Source organism: Triticum dicoccoides, chromosome 4B, assembly GCF_002162155.2.
Source record: "Triticum dicoccoides isolate Atlit2015 ecotype Zavitan chromosome 4B, WEW_v2.0, whole genome shotgun sequence".
Lineage (NCBI taxonomy): Eukaryota > Viridiplantae > Streptophyta > Magnoliopsida > Poales > Poaceae > Triticum > Triticum dicoccoides.
Genome location: NC_041387.1, coordinates 340,288,379 through 340,305,283, shown reverse-complemented (window position 1 = coordinate 340,305,283; position 16,905 = coordinate 340,288,379).

Sequence of the window (16,905 nt, the reverse complement as noted above, 5' to 3'; positions counted from 1 at the left end):
CATTTGCCCTTTTCTTGAAACTGGTGGTCTTGTCAATCATCAACACTTGATGCTCTTTTCTTGATTTTTACCTTCCTCGATTTCAACATCACGAAGAACTCGGGAATCATTTTCGTCATCCCTTGCATACTATAGTTCATCACGAAGTTCTAGTAACTTGGTGATGGTGACTAGAGAACTTTGTCAATCACTATCTTATCTGGAAGATTAACTCCCACTTGATTCATGCGATTGTAGCACCCAGACAATCTGAGCACATGCTCACTAGTTGAGCAATTCTCCTCCATCTTTTAGCTATAGAACTTGTTGGAGACTTCATATCTCTCAACTCGGGTATTTGCTTGTATATTAACTTCAAATCCTGGCACATCCCATATGGTCCATCACGTTCAAAACGTCTTTGAAGTACCGATTCTAAGTCGTTAAGCATTGTGCACTAAACTATCAAGTAGTCATCATATTGAGCTAGCCAAACGTTCATAACGTCTGCATCTGCTCCTGCAATAGGTCTGTCACCTAGCAGTGCATCAAGGACATAATTCTTCTGTGCAGCAATGAGGATAAACCTCAGATCACGGATCTAATCCGTATCATTGCTACTAACATCTTTCAACATAGTTTTTCTCTAGGAACATATCAAATATAAACATAGGGAAGCAACAACGCGAGCTATTGATCTACAACATAATTTGCAAAATACTATCAGGACTAAGTTCATGATAAATTAAAGTTCAATTAATCATATTACTTAAGAACTCCCACTTAGATAGACATCCCTCTAATCATCTAAGTGATCACGTGATCCAAATGAACTAAACCATGTCCGATCATCACGTGAGATGGAGTAGTTCTCAATGGTGAACATCACTATGTTGATCATATCTACTATATGATTCACGCTCGACCTTTCGGTCTCAGTGTTCCGAGACCATATCTGTATATGCTAGGCTCGTCAAGTTTAACCTGAGTATTCTGCGTGTGCAAAACTGGCTTTGACCCGTTGTAGACGGACATAGAGCTTATCACACCCGATCATCACGTGGTGTCTGGGCATGACAAACTTTGGCAAAGGTGCATACTCAGGGAGAACCCTTTTATCTTGAAATTTAGTGAGAGATCATCTTATAATGCTACCGTCAATCAAAGCAAGATAAGATGCATAAAAGATAAACATCACATGCAATCAATATAAGTGATATGATATGGCCATCATCATCTTGTGCTTGTGTCTCCATCTCCGAAGCACCGTCATGATCACCATCGTCACCGGCGCGACACCTTGATCTCCATCGTGGCATCGTTGTCGTCTCGCCAACTATTGCTTCTACGAATATTGCTACCGCTTAGTGATAAAGTAAAGCAATTACATGGCGATTACATTGCATACAATAAAGCAACAACCAAATGGCTCCTACCAGTTGCCGATAATTCGGTTACAAAACATGATCATCTCATACAATAAAATTTAGCATCATGTTTTGATCATATCACATCACAACATGCCATGCAAAAACAAGTTAGACGTCCTCTACATTGTTGTTGCAAGTTTTACGTGGCTGCTACGGGCTGAGCAAGAACCGTTCTTACCTACGCATCAAAACCACAATGATAATTCGTCAAGTTAGTGTTGTTTTAACCATCTCAAGGACCGGGCGTAGCCACACTCGGTTCAACTAAAGTTCGAGAAACTGACACCCGCCAGCCACCTATGTGCAAAGCATGTTGGTAGAACCAGTCTCACGTAAGTGTACGCGTAATGTTGGTCTGGGCCACTTCATCGAACAATACCGCCGAACCAAAGTATGACATGATGGTAAGTAGTATGACTTGTATCGCCCACAACTCACTTGTGTTCTACTCGTGCATATAACATCTACGCATAAACCTGTCTCGGATGCCACTGTTGGGGAACGTAGTAATTTCAAAAAACATCCTACGCACACGCTAGATCATGGTGATGCATAGCAACGAGAGGGGAGAGTGTGTCCACGTACCCTCGTAGACCAAAAGCGGAAGCGTTAGCACAACGCGGTTGATGTAGTCGTACGTCTTCACGATCTGACCGATCAAGTACCGAACGCACGACACCTCCGAGTTCAGCACCCGTTCAACTCAATGACGTCCCTCGAACTCCGATCCAGCCGATCTTTGAGGGAGAGTTCCGTCAACATGACGGTGTGGTGACGATGATGATGTTGTACCGACGCAGGGCTTCGCCTAAGCACCGCTACGATATTATTGAGGTGGATTATGGTGGAGGGGGGCACCGCACACGGCTAAGAGATCTAAAGGATCAATTGTTGTGTCTCTGGGGTGCCCCCTCCCCCGATATAAATGAGTGGAGGAGAGGGCCAGCCAGGAGGAGGAGGCGCGCCCAAGGAGGGGAGTCCTACTCCCACCGGGAGTAGGACTCCTCCTTTTCCTATTTGGAGAGGGAGAGGGAAGGAAGAGGAAGGAGGGAGGAAGGAAAGGGGGGGCCGGCCCCCTTCCCAATTCGGATTGGGCTTGGGAGGTGCGCCCCCTCCCTTGCTCCTTTCCCCTCCTTTCAACTAAAGCCCATTAAGGCCCATATACCTCCCAGGGGGTTCCGATAACCTTCCAGTGCTCCGGTATTATCCCGATCTCACCCGGAACCATTCCGGTGTCCAAGTATAATCATCCAATATATCGATCTTTATGTCTCGACCATTTCTAGACTCCTCGTCATATCCGTGATCACATCCTGGACTCCGAACTACCTTCGGTACATCAAAACATATAAACTCATAATATAACCGTCATTGAACTTTAAGCGTGCGGACCCTATGGGTTCTAGAACTATGTAGACATGACCGAGACACGTCTCCGGTCAATAACAAATAGCGGAACCTGGATGCTCATACTGGCTCCCACATATTCTACGAAGATCTTTATCGGTCAAACCGCATAACAACATACGTTGTTCCCTTTGTCATTGGTATGTTACTTGCCCGAGATTCGATCGTCGGTATCTCAATACCTAGTTCAATCTCGTTACTGGCAAGTCTCTTTACTCATTACGTAATGCATCATCCCGTAAATAACTCATTAGCTACATTGCTTGCAAGGCTTATAGTGATGTGCATTACCGAGAGGGCCCAGAGATACCTCTTCGATAATCGGAGTGACAAATCCTAATTTTGAAATACGCCAACTCAGCAAGTACCTTCGGAGACACCTGTAGAGCATCTTTATAATCACCCAGTTACGTTGTGATGTTTGGTAGAACACAAAGTGTTCCTCCGGTAAACGGGAGTTGCATAATCTCATAGTCATAGGAACATGTATAAGTCATGAGGAAAGCAATAGCAACATACTAAATGATCAAGTGCTAAGCTAATGGAATGGCTCAAGTCAATCACATCATTCTCTAATGATGTGATCCCGTTAATCAAATGACAACTCATGTCTATGGTTAGGAAACTTAACCATCTTTGATTCAACGAGCTAGTCAAGTAGAGGCATACTAGTGACACTTTGTTTGTCTATATATTCAAAGATGTACTAAGTTCCCAATTAATACAATTCTAGCAGGAATAGTAAACATTTATCATGAAATAAGGAAATAAATAATAACTTTATTATTGCCTCTAGGGCATATTTCCTTCAGCTCTTGGGTTGCATGTGTTGTTTGGATGGAAAACAGATAACCGCACAGCCCCTGTCGGCCAAGCGCACTGCATGCGTTAGCGCAAGGCCGAGTAGGGGGGAGGGGGTCTCCCCACCCCCTGAGAGGCTGAGCCTGGAACGAGCCGGAGTAGGCGGCGACGCGGCGTACCGCGGCGCCACATGTGGAGGCGAGTCCGTCACACCCCGTTGCCCCCGATCTATCTTAGAGGTGTGGCTCTGGGGTTGCATGCGTTGTTTGGATGGAAAACAAAATAGCCGCACTGCGCTTATCAACCAAGCGCACTGCATGCATTAGCGCGAGGCCGAGCAGGGTGGAGGGGGGTCGTGACCCCCCTCCCCACCCCCTGCGAGGCCGAGCCTGGAACGAGCCCGAGCAGGTGCCGACGCGGCGTGCCGCGGTGCCACATGCGGAGGCGAGTCCGTCACACCCTGTCGCCCGCTGTCTATCTTAGCGGTGTGGCAACCACCAAACGGCAGTGCTTGCAATTGTTGTTTTAGTTCGTCGTCACAATTGCCAAGTGACAGTGCTTGTTGTTGGTTGGAAAAAAACCGTATAAGCGAACTGCAATGCTTAATTGACAGCACATCTTTCTTCCCATACTGAACTGCATTCTTTAGGTTAATGTACTATTTTTATTTTTACGTGCGAGGGAGCTGGTGTTGCGTGCTTGTTGTGGGTCGTGGCGCTTGTTTGTTTTTGGGCTGTGATAATGTGTTGGGCCCGTTGGAGTGTGACATGCATTTAGCCCAAGTCGTCCTTGTCTTGTTGTATGCGTGTGTGCTGAACGTTTAGTCCAACCTCGCCCGTTGAGAGCGTGTCTGACCTGTTTATAAGCTATGGCGAGTCAAAGGTCTCGAACTCCTCCGGTTACTTGTTTGGGCGCTTATACACGACGCTCCTGCTCTATCCTATCTTACCTGTGGGCCCATGTGTGTCTGGCCCCATGCATCGTGGCTCAGAACGGACTCGCGTATTGTGGGCGCAGACTTACTATGAGACTGGCTGGGGCCTGGTTCCACCTGGGTGGTCAAGTTTTTTTAATCTTTTCTTATTACAAGCATTTTTTTCCTTTAGCACTACATGTATTCGTGGCAGTACAAATTATATCATTTGCACTGCTTGTACCAATGTTGTGCAGTGCAGTACGCGTATTAAGTCTATGTTTGTGCAGTGCACGAAAGTGACTGCAGTCCCTCTTGTGCTTCATTTATGTATGTACTGCACTTCTTGTACACACATTGTGAACTGCCTGATACTATTCTCTTGAACTGCATTCCCATTTGTTTAGATCGTTGTGCCTATTATAATTTTTCAGAATATGAATATTAATGGTCTTTCTTTAATTATTGTTGTGGACTGCATGTACCCACTTGGCGCTTTGTTTATATTTACCAATGTGTACTGCATTCATCTTTAATTTTTATGTTACGAGTTGCAGTCAGAGTGCTTAATTTTTTTGTTAAACATTGTTTCTGAATCAGATATTGATATATTTTGGTATCACACATCATATTTTTCAACCTTGCCTGTATACTTGCTCTAATACATAGTCAACAATCTTTACCTAGTGCAATGACATTGTTTTACAAAGAACATTCGATATGAAGCAACGTACATAAGCAAAACCTAGCAGATAGGAAACAAGGAACAACACAAGTACTAAAGTAAAATGAAACTAAACATAGCCCTGTTCATTTCTAGTTGTTGTATGGGATTACAGCCTTGCTATTGTTCTTGGCTTCTTTTTTCTTTTTTCCATGTCTAGTCCCATTATGACATCATAGATGATTCTCTATGACTCGTAGGTTGCAAATGCATCTATTACTGTATACTTAATAAGCTTGTCTAGAAGCAAGCAAAACCTCCACAGAGTATGGTCCTCCTTGCAGTTGATTTCGTTCTTCATGCCATGGTAGTTCATGTCGATCAGCCTGCTGGCAACATCAGCCAAAGAGTTAAATTCCTTTTTCTTGTATGGGTCTCTCCATTCCACATGAATATCAATGTAGTTGTCAGAGTTGATCTCCAAGCCAGATAGTTTCAGCTTGTTTTTATCTCCTTCAATGGCGAATCCGGGGAAGGTGTATTCATCATTCATGAGGAATTTGTCTAGTTCCATTGGCCTGCAAGATGTTTGTATAAAGTGGATATAGTGAGATAGTACCATTTATTGTTGAGAACTACCAATCTTGTTTTGATTTTTCTGAAACTGAAGTGCAATATGAATCCCCTGAATCTATTGCAGTGAGTAGTTGTTAATACTTTCTGCATGTTTGTTATCTTTAATTGAATTTCATACATGTTTTAATAGTTTGGACTATGATCTTCTTTACGTCTAAATCCATACAGGATTGAATGTAGGCATTAATGGTGTAGTTTTTTATTGTTCAGGTAGATAATTTGTATTTGTAAAACAAAATAAAACTACGTGGATTGCTAGATCACCTATTCAAGAATTGAACACATGGTTTACATGGAGCCAGATGAAAACTGTCAATGAATTCCTATGCCATGCTTTTAAAAAATGTGAACCAAAGTTTATATAATGAAAATTGCGATGAAGAAAAATTTAAAATCAATATTAACTAGCAATAGTACAGATTAATAATTATTCTCACCTGTCTTTAGCTGCAGAGATGCGGTAGACAAGGCATTCTTTTTCTACGCATAGCTGGAGCACTGTTACCCGCTGTGGCTTCACGTAGTGCGTGTATTCAAAATCAACGAAGACTAGTTTGACGAGCATTCTGCCGAGCTTCCTCCTGAGCATGGACAACATCTTGTCCACGTCTTGACCCTTGCTTGTGCAAACGACGTGGAGCTTGTGGTTGCCGTGGAGGTCGACAACGTGGAGCTCCCTGGTGAACCTGTGGTGCTGTTTGTATAGAGGTGCATCCTCCATGGATCTCCTGTGCTCTCTCGCATTTTCTTTGGAGAGAGAGGTTACTGAAAGGAAGTGGGGAGAAGAAGCTGTAATGGGTTTTTGGGGGGGTCCTCTGCTCTCCTCTTCTCTGCTCTCTGTGACAGGACATGGGAGTGCTGGAGCGGGCTGGTAGCATGGTGGGGCTGTGTTTTCAGTTACGTGCCAACTTCAGAGAGGTTGTGCTATGAGGATGTTGTCTTAGTGCGTTGGAAATCCAGAACGTTGTCGCCTCTTTTTTTGTGACAACTTCAGGAATGCACGCAACTGTCAGAAAATGTGATGATTGTGTTTTCGGTGAATTTTCCTATTAAGTGTACTTCTTTGGTACCTTAACAGAACTGCATATGTCAACAATGTGTACTGCATGCAAGTTATTTTTATTATCTATACACTATATTATATCGGATCAGGATTCATACAGATGTATGCACATTACTTTTTTGATGGAGTTCTTTTTTATTTTCTCTTTTTTTATAGGTGATGGTGATGTAGCTTTTGTGTGGATGGAAGGTAGTGTTTGATAGGGGTACCGGACTGCTTTGCTTAACTAACTATGCTGCAATCTTCATTTTAAGCCCTACTGAAATACAATAGAAAGAGAACTGCATTTTAGACATAGCAATACATCGTTCTTCCACGTGACGAACTGCATTGTTGTAGGTCGCGTACTACATTTGTACGTTTACTTCGAGCTTCCTGCATTTTATTTATGAGAGCGAACTATAGTTTCTGGCAGTGCCCACACACATTTTTTTGTGGTTCTTATTCATTTAAAAAATGTTTCTTATTTTTCTTCAATGTTTCATTTTTGTACTTATTGTTTTTAGTGGCCGTGTTATTTTAACTACTCTACTGTGTTGGGCCTGTGTTGCTAGAGAAGTGAAAACACATTCAACCCAAGTAGGTCTGTCAGCACGGCTGGCTCCCAGTGCTCTGTGTGTGGGCGATATCGTTTAGTCCCACCTTGCCCGCGGAGAGCACACTCAACCTATTTATAAGCGTTTGCGAGGCAGCCGTCTCGAACTCCTCTGGTTACTTATATGGGTGCTTATACACGGCGCTCGCTGCTCTATCCTCTCTAACCTGTGGGCCCATGTGTGCCCGGCCCCATGCATCGTGGCTCAGAACGACTCGCCTATTGTTGGCGCAGACTTACTACGAGACTGGCTGGGGCCGGTTGCACTTGGGTGGTCAATTTTTTTTAATTTTTCCCTCTTACGTATATTTTTTAAATGTAGGGGCATGCACTACTTAGTAAATCATCTTGCACTGCATTCATTTGGTTTGTGTACTGCATGAGCACACATTCCGCACTACACATTTTTGTGCACTGCATGCTGGTCGCATTTTTCTTTTTCTTTTTCCTCTTACGTATCCTTTTTCTAGTGTACAGGTGTGCACTGCTTTGTTGGGTATGTGTGCACTACATTCGTCAGAGTCTTGTGTTGCAGGTGTACGCATTTTGTACTGCGTGCATCGTTTTTTATGGCAACATTGTGACTGCTTGTACCAATGTTGCGGACTGCATTGCTTGTATTTACGGACTACATTACGTGCACTAAATCTATGTGTTTGTGCACTGCACGAAAGTACTTCTCTTGTGCTTAATTTTGAGCATGTACTGCACTTCATGCACACATATTGTGAACTATCTAGTATTACTTTGACGAATTGCAATCACTTTTATTTAGAATGGTCTGCGGATTATAACTTTTTAGAAATATAAATATTTAATTATCTGTGGTTAGTTCGTGGGAAGTGCTGGAGTCAAAGTACAACTTTTTTGGGTCCTTTTTCTTCGGTAACATAAGCCTTCATTGATTGTCCTTCATTCTTGGTAACATAATTTTCATTAACTCTCGTTTAATTTTCAGTTTTGAGCTTTTTGCATTCCCGTTCTATAAATGTAGGCCAACTTCTACCCTTCCTTTGTAGTACATTTCTACTCTGGCCGCAACTTCTCTCCTTTCTCCAGCCTCTCTTTATTTCTTTTCATTTTCTATGTTTTTATTGTGATGGCTCAAGGTCCCTGCGCGAATCTCTCTAGCTGCTGTCATGGTTGTGGTGTGCCGATGCACTGCGATTGCTTAGCTTGTTCGCAGGCCTGTCGTGCTCGCCGGGGCTGCAATGTCTTGTGCCGAGCTGCGCGAGTGGAGCAGCTTGCATATGGCACAATATTCACGAAAGGATTGGATATGGGCCACATCAATGTTGTTGCGTTCTATTCCGCCCTGCTTCGACGTGGCCTTGGCCGCACAAGTCCGTTTGTCCATCAGCTTACGCCAACAAACATGGAGACTCACTACAAGATGGTAATTTTTGCAAGATCTGATTTTTTTTGTCTTTTCTATTTTTTTTGTATAATTCCATTCTATTATGAACTTCTATTATTTGAGGAACACATTTTTTTTGTTTTATTGAAGTGTACTACACTGTGTTCTTATTTCTTGTTTTTATTTTTTTGCCTATGTGCATGGAGCTTGTGTTTTAGTTTGCATGGTTACAATATGTGAACTGCTTAGATATTAGCCGAGCACCACATGTTTCCAAAAAATTTCCCGATTTGTACAGTGTGTACTACATGTAGCTAGTCTCAAGAACTGCATGATAGTTCAGAGCATACTGCATATTTGCAAGTTCCGTACTGCATATTAAATTGCATTTTATCTATACTGCTTGTTGGACTGTTGTGCACTTCATCTAGCTCATGTCTGTACTATGTGCAGGTTTTTAGTGCTCTCTGCACAGTATGAGCATTGTACTGCTAGTATCGTTCTCAAACAGTTTTATTATTTTTTGCAGAAAATCCCCAAATGAGCTGTTAGGTATCTCCGGCTGAAGAAGAAGGGAATTCTACAAGTTGTTCTTGGCAATGGACACCTGAAACCAGCCAAGTACCGTGTAGGTGTTGATGGGCGGCTGTATGTGCAGAAAGGCTGGAAGGAATTTGTCATTGAAAGTGGCCTGAAGTTTGAGCAAGTTGTTGTCCTCAACTTTATTGAACTCGAAGATCTTATGGTTAGAATCACGTTTGACGTGATTGGTTAAGGTTATGAGGTTGATTGTAATAAGTCCTTTTGCGTATCGAATGCTTCAACTTTTCATGTGTTTTCTAATAAGTACTTTTGTGATCTGAACCGGTTGAATTATAAGTCAGACTTCTTGCTGCCTGTGAGCTAACTGCATTTTTTATGGGTTGTGGATCAAAATGTGTCAATGTGTATTCTATACATCATTTCTCTCAATATGGTTTACCATATACATCATTTCTCTCAATATGCTTTAGTTGAACAACTCATAGTCAGTGGTAAATTTGTGTTTACACAAAATTTAAACTGATACATAAGTCGTACAGATATGCAAATTGCTATGTATATTAGTAATTTATTGAACTTCATCTATTTGGTTGTTAATCGGCTGCTTCTTCACAGTGACTGGAGCGTGTCTAATGTCGCACATTCTTTGGTTTTCCGTGGCGGTGTTGCTGGTTCTTGTCTTTGCACCATTGTGTTTGTAGCCCCTCGCGTGCTTATTGATGGCGGCTTTTGTTTTCCAGCACTGTGAACTGCAGTCTTCCTTGCTCCTCGCGTGTTGGTTGATGGCGGCTTTTGTTTTCCAGCGTTGTGAACTACAGTGTTCTTTGCTCCTTGCGTGCTGGTTGATGGCGGCTTTTGTTTTCCAATGTTGTGAACTGGATCCTTCTTTGCTCCTCGTGTGATGGTTGATGGCGGCTTTTGCTTTCCAATGTAGTGAACTGCATCCTTTTTTGCTCCTCGCGTGATGGTTGATGGCGGCTTTCATTTTCCAACGCTGTGAACTGCATCCCTTCGTGCTCCTACCTGGTTTTTTGTATGCGGTGTCGTTCTCGGTTGTTTCTGTACAACAGTATACCCTTGTGCTTTTTGTCTTTTGTTTGGTGGTCTTGTGGGCATTGTTTCAACGTGTTATTCGTCCTCTTCACTCTCTTCTTCCTCTTCCTCCTCATCTTCATTTGTTTCTTCATAAGGAACTCTTTCTGTCGTGGAATTGTCACGGCAGATGTCCTAGTGAAAGGACTTAGTCGTGGAGCCATTGCAACTAGGAAGGTTTAAGGGGTTAATCGGGATAAAGGACACGAGGTTTATACTAGTTCGGCCCCTTACGGTGAAGGTAAAAGCCTACGATACAGTTTTGAGTGGGATTAACTATGTCTCGATAACTAGGGAGCGAATCGCTTGACCTAGCTCTCGAGTTGATGTTACTTGCCCTGAACCGCTGCCGGGTCGTCCCTTTATATACAGAGGTTGACGCCCAGCGGCTCTATAGAGTCCTGGCTAGATCATAAACAGTGTCCGGCTCAGTCTCTTCACTATTCTTACCTTACAATACAAGTCACGTATACATGGCGGATTATCACTACGAGCCTTAAGTCGCCTCTGGGATTCGGGCCCTTAACTGAACCGCCATCTCTATCCTGGGTCTTGGGCTTCAATAATATTTGTAAGTATAACCCTCCCCCTCCTGGGTGGGTCATACCAATAGTTATATCCCCAACATTAGGCCCCAGATTGATTTGAACTGGTTCATGTCAATCTTCGACACTTTAAGAAAAATCTTCCGCTCTTTAAAAAAAATTGCAACCCGCCATGACATCATCATCTAGATTTATGGTAACCCACCATGACGTCACCTTCCATAAAAGCACATTTTATCCAATGCATCCCAATGGATCTTTGTCTTGATGGCCATCCTGAAAATCGAGGCGTCCTTGTAGTTGGATAACTCATAGTTTCGGCGTCCTCATTTTTCGCGCTCTTTTATTGGCCCTTCCTTATAAATAGACCCGACTAGGTCTTCCTCATTCTTCCCATTCCGCATCTTCTTCCTCTCGCCCCCGTCTGTCACTGGAGCTGCGCCACCACCGCCGCAGCGCATCTCGTCTCTGTCAACTTTGGCCGCTGCATCAACCTGATCTTGACCAGAAAACAGCAGCGCCCTTCCGCAGTGAATCTCTTGCAGTAAGTTTTCCCCTTTCTGCGCCATAGATCCGTGCTAGGGCTAGCGTGTTCTTCTGTACTGCGTGAAGTTCATCTTAATTCTTGTGTTCCTTCTGTTATGACTTCTTTTGATCCAAAAATACCATACATCTCATGCGGTACGTGTTCCGCATCCATTTTGGGTACCAGTAGATCTCCTTTCTGTGTAGAAAATCCCCATTATAGCACATGAACTCCTCTGCGCCATGTTTTAGGTCTAGAAAAATTTCTTTTTTGAACATCTGTTTGATCCAAAATAACAGCTGCAAATTGTGAAACCTGTTTGTACAACACTTAGACAAAAATTTGCACTTGTTAGATTTATCTAGCCATGGCGACTCTGTTCGCTGGCTTTAAGGAGGCAATGCTCAATTGATAACTTGAACCACCCTTGGAGGTTTAAATAGTCTTGACGACTTATAGAGCCTATGGCGGCTTAAACAACCTTGACATGGTCATCCTTATACCATTAGGCCCCTTCGTAAGCCGCCATCTTGAATATGCACAGTAATATTTCTTCCTGCCCGGCTTAAATTTGAACCGACACTTTTACTTTGTCTTAGGCTTTCAATCAGAATGGCACCAAAGGCACCTACTTCCTGCAACTGGGTTAAATCCATTGTCACTGACAGCACTTTGGATGACTTTGTGAGGACCGGCTATCTGCCGAAAAAAGAAGTCAAGCTTTATTGTGCTCCTGACCCGGAGGAGGAATTTCCTCAACTCAAAGATGGAGAAGTTATTGTTTTCATAGATCATATGAACCAGGGTTTGACTCCACCTGGATCAAAATTCTTCAGAGATGTGTTTCATTTCTTTGATCTTTACCCACAAGACATCGGACCCAATTCCATGTCAAATATCTGCAACTTCCAAGTATTCACTGAAGTATACCTTGGAGAAGAACCCAATCTGCTGCTTTTCAAAGAACTGTTTTATTTGAACCGCCAGAATGAGTGTGCTAGCAGTCAAAGCTTAGAGCTTGGCGGGGTCTCAATCCAGCGCCGTAGGGATGTGATCTTTCCTTACGCCAACCCGCCGAGCCATCCCAAAGATTGGAACATGACGTGGTATTACTGCCAAGATACCTCTCCGGCTGGTGAAAATCCTCTGCCCGGCTTTCGTGCTCTTTGTCTCGGGCCCAACCATCATTTGCTTGACAAGATTACAGCCGCTGAACGTAAATCACTTTCCCCCACTTTGGCCAAGATAAAGGCTCTTCTGGGGAACGGGCTAACAGGCATCGACCTGGTCCGGGTTTGGCTCACCTGGCGGGTTATTCTGTTGAGCCGCTGCACCGGTTTGATGTGTGATTATACACGCGTGAAGGATGACCCCCCGCATCACAGCCCTGATGACCTGCCAGAAGACGTCATTGACAATATGACGAAGTCTCTTTTGAACGAAAGCCTGGCAGACTGTAGTAGAGTGGGCTTAGCCCCTTTCTACAAGGCTAACCTGGCGCCAAAGGTAAGCCACCCATATGAATTAATTACTTTGATTTTTCCATGGCTTCTCCCATATTTATACCTCTGCTAATTTCTACAGGCGGGTGATAAATTCTGGAAGGTCAAATATGACCATGAGGCTGCCAAAAGAGCCAGGAAGGAGAAGAATGCCGCCAAAAAAGAGGCTGCCAAGAGGAAAGGCAAAAAGGCCACCGCCTCTGATGTGCTCCAACTAGCAGACTCTTCTGAGTCGGAGGTAGCCCTTGACTCCCTTGGCTCATTTTTTAACCATCTTATTGACACTGATTATCAGCAGGAGGACATAGGAGCAAGCCGTAGCAAGGCTGATGAGGTAACTATCCTTTCCTCCGACTCCGAGCCTTTGCCAAGATAGAAAATCCGCAGAGTGACCTGGAAAGTAAGGTTTTGCCATCCTTTAGCTCATCACGATCCTCAATTTCTTTTGAAGCTGCAGATTCATGACAGCCGGAGGCAGACTCGGACCAGCAAGGATGCGGATCTCTCCTCCGGCTTACCAAACACCCCAAGGAAGCGCCGGAATGAGGTCACTTCTCTTTTAAATACCTTTTATCCCTTGGCAGGTGAGGGAGTCCTGGATTAGGGGGTATCCGGACAGCCAGACTGTGTGTAACGTCCGGACTATTGAAGCGTGAAGATACAAGACTCAAGACTTCGGCCCGTGTCCGGATGGGACTCTCCTTTGCGTGGAAGGCAAGCTTGGCGATCCGGATATTGTGTTTCCTTTCTTGTAACCGACTCCATGTAAACCCTAGCCCTCTCCAGTGTCTATATAAACAGGAGAGGTTGGTCCTTAGAAGGCCGATCACAATTACAATCATACCATAATAGGCTAGCTTCTAGGGTTTAGCCTCTATGATCTCGTGGTAGATCTACTCTTGTACTACCCATATCATCAATATTAATCAAGCATGAAGTAGGGTTTTACCTCCATCGAGAGGGCCCGAACCTAGGTAAACATCTGTGTCCCTTGCTCCCTGTTACCATCAGCCTTGACGCACAGATCGGGACCCCCTACCCGAGATCCGCCGGTTTTGACACCGACATTGGGGCTTTCATTGAGAGTTCCTCTGTGACGTCGCTGCAAGGCTCGATGGCTCCTCCAATCATCGTCGGCAACACGGTCCAGGGTGAGACTTTCCTCCCCGGACAAATCTTTGTGTTCGGTGGCTTCGCACTGCGGGCCAATTCGCTTGGCCATTTGGAGCAGATCGACAGCTACGCCCCTGGCCACCAAATCAGGTTCGGAAACCTTAGCTACACGGCGGATATCCATGCAGGCTTGATCTCCGATGGATTCGGGCCCGCGCCAGGAGCATCGGACAGTCACGACGAGCATGGCATGGACCTGCTGTCGGACAACGCTCCAGATATCGCCCCTGCAGTAGCCCCGGACTCAAATGTGGAGCAGGCTGCGTTGCCTAGGGACGGAGGGATGGACCCCGCCTGGAAGGCCGTACCCTCAGCGGCGGTGGACCCAAACACAGGCCTCGCTTCTGAGGATGCCTGTGACTCCGGATCCCCGGATTCATATTTGGTTATAGGATCTAGTCCGTGCATTCCCGAGCCCGCCGAACCTGGTGGGCTCCGGTAATGGAGTTCACCGCTGCAGACATCTTTTAGCACTCGCCCTTTTGCGACATGCTAAACTCATTAAAGTCTCTCTCTTTGTCAGGAGGCTTTCGGCCGAACTATGTCCGGCTCGAGTGGGAAGTAGGCGACGACGAGATTCGCTGCCCACCCACCACCCACTTCATAGCCACAGTTGATAATTTAACCGACGCGCTTGACTTCGACTCCAAAGCCATCGATGGTATGGACGACGATGCAGGAGAAGATTCAGAACCTATGGGGCACCAGACTTCCACCTCGTCACACGACATATACATGGTGGATACGCCCAAGGAGGACGATGGTGACAATCCGGAAGATAAAACACCCGGGCAAAAGCCAAAGCGACGGCGCAAACGCAGTTCCAAGTCCAGCAACAGTAAAAATACCAGCAAGAGCGCCAGAAGGATCGATACTCCGGCCAACCCCGAAGGCAACAACGACCATACGGAACCAGCGATGGAGCAGGACGATCTTGGTCACGCCGAACACAGTTCGGAGCAGGCGCCCGAAGACAATGATCCAGAGGGACGAGTTCATCAAACCGACCCAGGACAAGAACACAGTCCGGATGATGACGCATTCATCATTCTGGAAGAATGCGTGGAACGAGATAACCTCCAAAGAAAGCTTCTGGCCACAACGAGAAGTCTGAAGAAGCAGAAGCAATGGCTTAAAGCCGAACAGGAAACGCTCAATCGCAGATGGAACAAAGTGCTTGGCACTGAAGAAAGATATGGCGACGATCGCCATACAAAGAGCTACCCAAAACGTAAGCTACTGCCAGAATTCGACGATGAGGCCGTTCCACCAAAGAATAACATGACCAGGAGACCAGACGTACCACTCCATAACCGCAACCAAGCAGCTACAGACGCCGCACGCGACCTACGTGAGCACCTGGATAAGAAAGCCGGCGCAGCTAGGTCCATCTATGGATCTAAAGGACACACCCCGGCGAGGGACTATGGTTACCACAACGATTACACCGAACACAACAACAGCTGACGGCATGCCACAATACATCCAGATACAGAGGGGCTGCTCACCCCCTATGCTTTACTGATGAAGTACTGGACCAGGAATTTCCACAGGGCTTTAAACCTCTGAACATAGAGGCATACGACGGAACAACAAACCCAGGGGTCTGGATAGAGGACTTTATCCTACACATACATATGGCTCGCGGGGATGACCTCCACGCCATCAAATACCTTCCCCTCAAACTAAAGGGACCAGCTAGACACTAGTTGAAAAGCCTCCCCGAAAATTCAATTGGGAGTTGGGAAGAACTCGGAGATGCCTTCAGGGCCAATTTTCAAGGGACTTATGTCCGACCTCCGGACGCCGACGACTTAAGTCACATAGTCCAACAGCCCGGAGAGTCCGCCCGCAAGCTTTCGAACATATTCCTCACTAAGAAGAATCAAATTGTTGATTGTCCGGATGTCGAAGCCTTAGCGGCATTCAAACACAGCATCTGTGATGAGTGGCTCGCCAGACACCTCGGCCAAGAAAAGCCAAGGACAATGGCACCCTAACAAGCCTTATGACCCACTTTTGCGCGGGAGAAGATAGCTGGCTAGCCCGTAAAGGCACCAGCGACCCCAGCACATCCAAAATAAGGGATGGCAACGGGAAGCCATGGCATAATAAAAATTAACGCCAAAAACAAGGAAGAGAGCCCAGATAACACAATGGTTAATGCCAGATTCAAGGGCTCTCGGCCTAATCAGCAAAATAAGCCATCTAAAGGCAGTAAAGAGGGACCGTCTGGACTGAATAGAGTTCTAGACAGATTGTGTCAAATCCATGGCACCCCTGACAAGCCTGCAAACCACACGCACAGAGAGTGCTGGGTCTTCAAGCAGGCCGGCAAATTGAATGCTGAACACAAGGGAAGGGAAACACCAAGTGAGGAAGAGGATGAACCTCGCCAGCTGAACACTGCGGGACAGAAAAAATTCCCGCTAGAGGTTAAAACAGTAAACATGATCCACGCGACTCATACATCCATGAGAGGGCACGAACGCGCGCATAGAGACGTGCACGATATAGAGCCCACACCTAACTACTGGATGTCTTATCCGATCACTTTCGATCACTTGGACGGCCGGACTAGTATTCGGTGCGACGGATCAGAGGCCTTGGTGCTTGACCCAATGATTGACGGATACCGTCTCACCCGGGTCCTCATGGACGGCGGCAGTAGTCTCAATT